The sequence below is a fragment of the Fragaria vesca genome, linkage group LG2, assembly GCF_000184155.1.
Source record: "Fragaria vesca subsp. vesca linkage group LG2, FraVesHawaii_1.0, whole genome shotgun sequence".
Taxonomy (NCBI): Eukaryota; Viridiplantae; Streptophyta; class Magnoliopsida; order Rosales; family Rosaceae; genus Fragaria; species Fragaria vesca.
Genome location: NC_020492.1, coordinates 2873521 through 2882890, shown reverse-complemented (window position 1 = coordinate 2882890; position 9370 = coordinate 2873521). Strand labels below are relative to the sequence as shown.

The window sequence follows — 9370 nt, the reverse complement described above, 5'->3', positions numbered from 1 at the left end:
ACGACATGCGGGTATTCTTCAGTCGGTGAAGACATCGTGTTATCAGGATTTTGCCTCATGCCAAATTTGAGAGCGGTGATGTGTGCTCTGGCTCTGTCTACGAGGTCAAGATCACGGCGGTGGCGGCGAGTCGTAGGGGCGAGTCTGATAAGAGACGGGTGGTGGGTTCCCGGTTGTAACGGTCCCCTTGGTGGTAGAGTGGGTGCTCTGCCACCCACCAGACTACTACAGAGGAGCAATGAGTGGGGCAGAAAGCAGTAAGTTCTATGAGATCAGGCAACATTTGTGGGAGGGTTTTGGGGATACAAGTTGGGACACAAATGTGTATGTGTTGAGATGCTCTGCTGATGGGTGGAGTTTCATTGACACTTCTACATCTGAATATATTACACAGTTCGTTAGAAGAAGAGCTTGAGAGGGTGAGGAACTTCGCTGGTAATTTTCAAACTATGAGTGGGTTTGGTAATTGAAAATCATTTAATGAGTAGAGTTTCTGAATTGGAAAAGAAGACAATCCATACAGTTGGAATGAATAAAAAAAAAAAAAAAAAAGGTAGGCAGAGTTGCATCATTACTATTCTCAGCATAAGGTTCACATCAGGAATTTCCTTAATGATGGAAGCAGTTGTAATTGATGCAGTAGAAAAAAAGAGCGAGCAGACTAGAAAAGTTGGATCCACCTCTGGGAGATGTAAAGCAAGACGAATATGAATGTCAAAGATGTACATGAAATTACAGGTTTTGATCCCCAATTGGTATTTAAGGATGGTGACCCAAGCTTATCAGACATGGTGGCTGTTGGGGAGGGTGTGGAGCCCTTGCGAAGGCACTGTAAGGCAAGGTTACAACATTGTTGCTTTTATCACAAAAGGAAGAAAGATATTTACCGGATGGAGATGTGAAATGCACCTCTTCAAAGTAAAATAGTTGAGCTTCAGAGAAACCTATTAAAGGTAATTTCTGTAGGGTAAGTCTGTCGGGGTTATTCTTTCTTTTTTCCTCTGTATCTTTGACCATTCATAAGTTCATTGTCTGTGTTTATAAAATTCTTATCTGGTTCTTTCTAATTTTCCAGATCAATATTGACTCGGAAATCAAGGATTCCTGTCTCAAGTAATTCAAATTCTGTCATAAGCATCAGAGCAGGTAGTCTCCTCTCTGTTAATAGGGGGTTATGTGCTTATACATTCCTGACTTTAAGTTTGTGTCCCCGCCTGTGTCAGATCCCCATATGACTAAGTTGTAATATCATGTGTTTGTGTTTATGTCAATCTTGTGTCTCTGCACTGCATCATGTTGATCTTTTTCAATTTTGAGAGTCTATTTGTTTAGCTTCTGTTATTCTGGCCTGAGTTTGGTTTTTGAAATCAAAACCTCTTTAAATAATATCGACACTGTTCTATTGTTATATTCAATTTTGCTTCGTTTTTGTTTACTGATTTCTATATTACTTGGATATTCTGAAGCACATCTAATGTGAAATTTTATTCCAAGATGTTCTGTGTTATTTTGAGGATATCTTTTTTGTTCAGTATCTGTTATTTTGGTTGGGATTTGTGTTTTAAAATCAAGTCTTTCACTCTTTGGAATTTTGAAATCAATATCTTTTTCTTTTTAGAATGTCAGCAGTCTTTCTCTTGTGATGTCAATTATCCCCTTGTTTTTTTCGAACTTATTTCCGTTATACTAAAAAGAAGGCAAAAATTGATGAACTTAAAGAGAAGACAAACCTTACTCTACTCAACAGCAGAAATTGTCGATACTTGGTTTTGAGTTGAATAACCGAAAATTGAGTAAAAACGTTGAGAGGACATGTACAAGTTCTATAACCTTGTTGAGGTATTGATTAGATTGAATTGTCTCCTTGTTTCTAGTATATTATTAGTCTCTGATTTATCAATTAGATTCTAACCAATATCACATTTGTAATGCAGCATGAGAACCGCCCTCATGACTATATGGACTCACGCCCTGAGATCAATGAGAACATGAGAGCAATTTTGATGGACTTGGTGGTGGAGTGGACCTTGACTGTGCCTACACTGGCTGGTTGAATATGATACCGGGCAAGTTGGGGCGGACTTTGACTGTGCCAACACTCTTGTGTGTTCCTAGTCATTCCAGATGAACAGGTGTATAATCACATCAAAACCCTTTGATTCTTGCTAACTGATATTTCCTTCATTTGATAAGTTGCTAATATGGAGTCACTAACATTGTTCTTGTTTTGAATTTGTTCAGATGGAAAAACTGGATGCATTACGGCATGCTAATGTACTGCCGTCTGCAGTCTATGGCTCTATGCTGCTGAATGCACTCTGAACAAGAGCCCTGCTTGGTGTGACATACTTGATCTTCACACTTGTTTCTCTGAATCTCAACCACTTTAAGTATCTTTTGTGTTCTCTCTTCCTTTTTGCCTTTGAAATCTACATGTGACTTTGTATGATTGGTTGGATCTTTACTTACATACATACCTATGCTTCGTTTGTTTTCAAACAGTGAATGTTCCACAGTGTTGGTGAGCTTGCACGTAAAGGCTGTGAAAAACAAGCTTCAGGGTGCGAGTGCTCGAGTTCTGACTTCTGAGAGAGGTGCTGTGGCTTTGCTCACTCCAGGGAAACTTGATTTGGCCACCAGCCAAAGCTTCCGGAGGATTTTCATCGACAATCAATCATGGGGGAGTACAACAAAGGGAATTGACTGTAGTTGATAATAGATCTCGCTGGTGATGTTATGCCTAGCATTTATGGATTAATTATGCCACATTTATCTCGCTGTTTATGTTTCCATTGAATTTGTGACCAATGCCCTTAGGAAAATGTTCGATTTCTTAAATTATGAACTCCCTCGGTATAAAATCTTTTATTCCAAGTTGCCAAAGAATTGGGACGCTCTACATTTTCTACATCTTTGCCATTATTTCTATAATCATCAACGAGGTCTATATGTCAAATTAGTTTATGTTTCGTCATCTACTCTTTTAAAAAAAAATAAGTAATAATAATAATAATAATAATAATAATTATCCTCTCTTAACATCCTCCTCCTCCTCATGAACACAGTTGTGTTGTTTACGGTGGTCATGTTATCCAAAAGTAAAAACGACCAATATAGTTATCTTATTGTCTAAATTTTATGCAATCGATTAATTTTTATCTTGAAACTTAATCACGAAATGACCGTACTCGAAACGGTACCTTGCTCGACTTTATCATTTCTGTCATCACGCTTTTTGCTCTTAGAATTTAAGCGAGGGCAAGTGGGCAACTATGATTTGGACAACAAGTCAACATATACTATTGTGGTCATTTTAGTCTTATTTAGCGGCTTGGCTGCAAGCACATTTGCTATAGTTTCTCGTTACTACAAAGTTAAGGTCGCAGCCAACGTTGTTCCCTAATTAGGGTGACATCAAAATTTCCCTTGTGAGCTTCTAAGCTAAACGCTTTACGGAAAATAAATTCAAATAACTATTACTGTTCTAGAAAATTTGACCTATTATAATAATCTTAGTAAATAAAAATAAAAACTCACAACCTCAACAATAACAGTCGTGTTATAAAGCTTCAACTTTGATTAGTTATAGCGTTGTACTGAGGGCAAAAGAAACCTCTACATTCATGTTATATGCAATCTACCAATGCAGGCTTAGCCTCCACTTTTTTGTTATATTCCTTGTCCTCTAAATTCCACTTCTCTGCTTCTTTGATATTTTCTCAATTTCCACTTTAGATAACCCGCCTCTATAATTGAAAATTACAATCTTGTTCTTAAGATGAAGTTGTTTTTCCTCAACTGAGACGATCAAAATTCCATTGGCATCAATCTCGAAACAAACATTGAAACAAGGTTTCCCTTTCGCAACTGGAGGGATTCCTTGGAGCTCAAACTCACCTAACAATCTGTTTGTTTGGCCTATTTTTTCTTCACCCTCATATACAGGAAGCACGAGAACAATTTGGTTTGTCAAGGCAGTTGTGTATAATCTAGTTTTCTTGGTAGGAATGGTACTATTTTTTGGGATGACAACGCTAAAATCCTTATTCTCCAGCTCTATTCCAAGGGAACGTGGAATTACATCCAACAAGAGTAAGTCCTGCACTTTCTCAATTCCACCTCGCAAAACTGCAGCTTGTACAGCAGCACCATATGCAACTGCTTCATCAGGATTGATGCTCTTGCAAAGCTCCTTACCATCAAAGAAATCTTGCAGTAGTTGTTGTATCTTGGGAATTCGACTAGATCCACCAACAAGAACAATATCGTGAATAATATTCCTATCTAGTTTGGCATCGGTCACACATTTCTCCACAGTCTCCATACATTTTTCAAAGAGATCCATGTTGAGCTCTTCAAATTTTGCTCTCGTTATTTCAGAGTGGAAATCAATACCCTCAAATAAAGAATCAATCTCAATGGTGGTTTCAACAGTAGAAGAAAGAATCCTTTTTGCTCTCTCACAAGATGTTCGCAATTTTTTCATGGCTACAGGGTCATGTCTGATGTCCTTGTTGTGTTTCTTCTCAAACTCTTGCAAAAAATGGCTTACCATTTTGTTGTCAAAATCTTCACCCCCAAGATGTGTGTCTCCCATGGTTGCTTTTACCTCAAAAATTTCGTCTTCAATTTTGAAGTACGGAAACATCAAAGGTACCACCACCAAGATCAAAGATGAGAACATTATTACCACCAATGGTTGTGGCTTTTTTTTTCTAGACCGTATGCAATCGCTGCGGCTATTGGCTCGTTAAGGATACGCATCACATTCATGCCTGCTATCACACTAGCATCTTTTGTAGCTTGTCGCTGATAGTTATTAAAGTATGCCGGGACTGTTACAACAACATCATTGACTGTCATTCCAAGGTAGGCCTCTGCAATTTCACGCATCTTACTCAAAACCATTGAAGATATCTCTTCTGCGGAAAATTTCTTCACTTCATTTTTGTAGTTTATCACAATCATAGGCTTGTCACCCACACCACAAACCTTGAAAGGCCATAATTTCACATCACTCTTAACACATGCATCACTGAATCTTCTGCCGATCAATCGCTTCACATCTGAAAGATTGTAAACATGGAGCAGCGTATTACATTAGTATGATGTTTCATTAACCATCAATAGAATCTAGCTAGCATGTTAACTTTGGTATGCCCGACACGGTGACGCTATTACATATGTAGAGGTCATCCCAATTCTAAGTAATTAATATGAAACAGCCACGTTGATTAGTTATATGGGTATACATGGAGATAATGAGAAACATAAAATTGATCACATACCAAAAACAGTGTTGATTGGATTGCTGGTGACTTGATTCTTCGCACCATCACCGATCAACCGCCCGTTATCCGTAAAAGCAACATAGGACGGAGTCGTTCTGTTTCCTTGATCATTGGCTATGATCTCAATCTGATCATGTTGCCAAACGCCAACGCATGAATAAGTTGTTCCGAGATCGATGCCAATTGCTGGAACCACACCTTTTGCCATTGTTGATTCCCTTAGAGAGCTTGTGTGTACCAATGCGTGCGTTACATAAAACAATGAAGATGAAGACTGTTTTAAGTGTCTGATCGTATATATAGGGAGAGAACGAAGCAGTTTTCAACTAGGAAAATGCATCCCTAACAACATCAGGAATTATTTACCAAATCCTTGTTTGAGTTGTATTACAAATCCTTGCTGGAGTTGTATTACGTTCTCCGCTTTCTGACGGAGCACAAAGTGAGTCCACCTGAAATTTCACAATGTGACTCGGTTTGCTGGTTTTGAGAGAGCATGCAGCTGTTACTTTTCAAAAATGAAACGAACGAAACCTTGTATGACGTCCCTTGATTTTAAGTTCTTAATTGTTCTAAAATAGTCTTCTGGCAAGGTCTGAAAGTTTTTGATATAGGGATTACTGAATGGGTGATTAAAATGTCAGTGTAGATATGTATAACGGGGGGACTTACCTTACTACAAAGTATGCTTTAAGTAGCCACTAGACGAGTTTGAGTTGTGGAAGATTCTACTGTGCATACGCTCAAGTTTGAAATGCCGAAGTTTCCGAATACAGTTCTGAATAACTATGCTGGTATTGATTTATGCGTTTGATTTTGTGAAGGAAAAACTCTGTCTAAGCTGGAAGATTCTTCTTGGCAGACCTTTATCAACTGCAGTTGGGGAGTTGATTTTGGTAAGTAGACAGAACTTAGTTTCTTAACATTGTTTGAAATAATTTTAGGATGTATCGGTGAAACAGGACTGCGTGCTTGGTAAGGACTTGGATATGAATGAAATACCTTATGCATCATCGGTACGCTGCCAGCTGTAAGATTAATGCATTGGTAATTCCAGAAATAGATATTCTGATTCTTAAATATAATGCATATATGCTTGCCCTGCAGTTTTTGAGGAATTAAAGACTCCTGGAATTGGAGCAACACCTATGAAAGTGTATAAATGGGGTTATGGACTTATGGGGATGATTGGGATGACAGGGGAGATGTCGTAGCCCGTTTTGATGTTGCAGGGTGACGAAACAACTTGCAGTTTCTTTTTTACTAAAGCATTTGATTCCATTCATATAAAATTCACCTATGTATCTAGTCCATTCCAACAAGGGATTTTTCTGCTGCTAATATGATTAGAGCAAACATCTCGTGGCCTGAGATTTGCTACCCCTGGGATGGCTTAGTGATGAGGTCTTATATAGTGATGGCTTAGTTATACATACATACATATACATTATTCCTTTTGTTTCATGTCCTGTCAACTTCAAAAATTCCTGGACATTTATGAAGTTTGAAGTTGTACATTTTGTACATTTTTTGTGATGCGAATGATAACTTAATTCTTGATATGAAAATAGGTCTAAATGAAGGTCCACAGAACGACTAACCTCACATTAGAGGACCAAAGAACTATGGGATTTATGCAAGCACCAGTCTAATATTCAGTTAGCTGATCAAATCTATCTGACCACTCTAGTACTTCTATTATTTGCACAGATGACTTGATTGAAAAGGCCAAAAGCCTGAGAAGATGAAAGAAGGAGCTTCAAAGAAGAAAGCAATAGATAACCCTTCTTTATAATCAGAAATCACGATCTTGTTCTTGATACGAAGTCGTTTTTCCTCAGCAGAAACAATTAAAATTCCATTGGCATCAATCTCGAAACAAACAATGATCTGAGGTTTCCCTTTTGGACCACGAGGAATTCCATGGAGCTCAAAATAACCCAACGTACAATTTTTTTTTTTTGGGCTATTATTTCTTCGCCCTCATACACAGGAAGTATAAAAAAGATTGGTTTGTGGCTCTAGTTGTGGCAACTTTAGTTTTTTTGTGGGAATGGTACTATTTTTTGGGATGAAAACGTCAAATTCCTTATTATCAAGCTCTAAACCAAGTGAACGTGGAATTACATCCAACAAGAGTAAGTCTTGCACTTTCTTAACACCACCTTGCCAAATTGCGGCTTGTTCGGCAGCACCATATGCAACTACTTCATCAGGATTGATGCTCTTGCAAAGCTCCTTGCCATCAACTAAATCTTGCAGTAGTTGTTGTATCTTGGGAATTCTACTAGATCCACCAACAAGAACAATATCGTGAATAATATTCCTATCTAGTTTGGCATCGGTCACACAGTCATTCACAGTCTTCATACAATTTTCAAAGAGAACTATGTTCAGCTCTTCAAATTTCGCTCTTGTTATTTTAGAGTGGAAGTCAATACCCTCAAATAAAGAATCAATCTCAATGGTGGTTTCAACAGTTGAAGAAAGAATCTGTTTTGCTCGCTCACAAGCTGTTCTCAGTTTTCTCATTTCTTTGAGATCATGTTTGATGTCCTTCTTGTGTTTCTTCTGGGACTCTTGCAAAAAATGGCTCTCCATTCTATTGTCAAAATCTTCACCCCCAAGATGTTTATCTCCCGCAGTAGCTTTTACCTCAAAAACCTCGTCTTCAATTTTAAGTATGGAAACATCGAAGGTACCACCTCCGAGATCAAAAATGAGAACATTATTACCACCAATAGTCGTGGCCTTTTTTTCAAGACCGTATGCAATAGCTGCAGCTGTTGGCTCGTTAAGGATACGCATCACATTCATCCCTGCTATCACACTAGCATCTTTTGTAGCTTGTCGCTGATAGTTATTAAAGTATGCCGGAACTGTTATAACAACATCATTGACTGTCATTCCAAGGTAGACCTCTGCAATTTCACGCATCTTACTCAAAACCATTGAAGATATCTCTTCTGCGGCAAATTGCTTCTCTTCATTTTTGTAATTTATCACAATCGTAGGCTTGTCACCCACACCACGAACCTTGAAAGGCCATAATTTGACATCACTCTTGGCACATGCATCACTGAATTTCCTGCCAATCAATCGCTTCACATCTGAAAGATTGTAAACAAGAGCATATTACATTAGTCTAATGTTTGATTATTTATCAATAGAATCTAACTATCATGACAGGTATACTCATAATGGTTTTAACTCTGGTTCGTCCAGTGCGGTTACACAATAATGATATACAGAGGTTATCCCAATTCTACGATAACGTATATAAAAAAGCCGGCCTCATTAAATTTGATTAGTTATATATATGGAGATAATCATAAACATAAAGTTGATCACATACCAAAAACGGTGTTGATTGGATTGCTGGTGACTTGATTCTTTGCAGCATCACCGATCAACCACCCGGTATCAGTAAAAGCAACATAGGACGGTGTCGTTCTGTTTCCTTGATCATTGGCTATGATCTCAATCCGATCATGTTGCCAAACGCCAACACATGAATAAGTTGTTCCCAGATCAATGCCAATAGCTGCAGCCTCACCTTTTGCTGCCATTGTTAATAGAGCTTACCAATGCGTGTGTTACAAAAAACAATTAAGACTGTTTAACGTCTGATCCTTGGTGTATGTATAGGGAAAGAATGAAGCGGTTTTCAACTAGGAAAATGCATCCCTAACAACATTAGGAATTATTTTCCAAAAATCCTTGTTTGAGTTGTATTACCAAATCCTTGCTTGAGTCGGAGCACAAAGTCAGTCCACCGGAAATTTTGCATATTTTGCTGGTTTTGAGAGAGCTACGATTTTGATTTATTTGGTTGTTAAAATTATGCAGATTTAAACTAGGGATGGCTAATTTTGATTCTTGAACGTGTTTCGTCTCCGAATGCGGATTTGAGGAGCTCAGCCGGGTCTTCCAGTGCTGCTTCTGCATGGATTGTTCATGGTGATTTTTATTTCTTTACCAGCACAATTACTTGTAATTGTTTGGGCGAATTACTAATAATTGGTGATTAAGACTTGTTCATCCAAATCTAGCAAATTGATCTCCTAGAAGTTTTGAAG

General features: G+C 38.1%; 2 pseudogenes; both read right to left on the bottom strand.

The window, feature by feature from the left end:
- Positions 1-3626: 3626 nt before the first annotated feature.
- Positions 3627-5499, bottom strand: LOC101297320 (annotated as a pseudogene).
- Positions 5500-6989: 1490 nt separating this feature from the next.
- LOC101297032 lies at positions 6990-8860 on the bottom strand (annotated as a pseudogene).
- Positions 8861-9370: the final 510 nt, after the last annotated feature.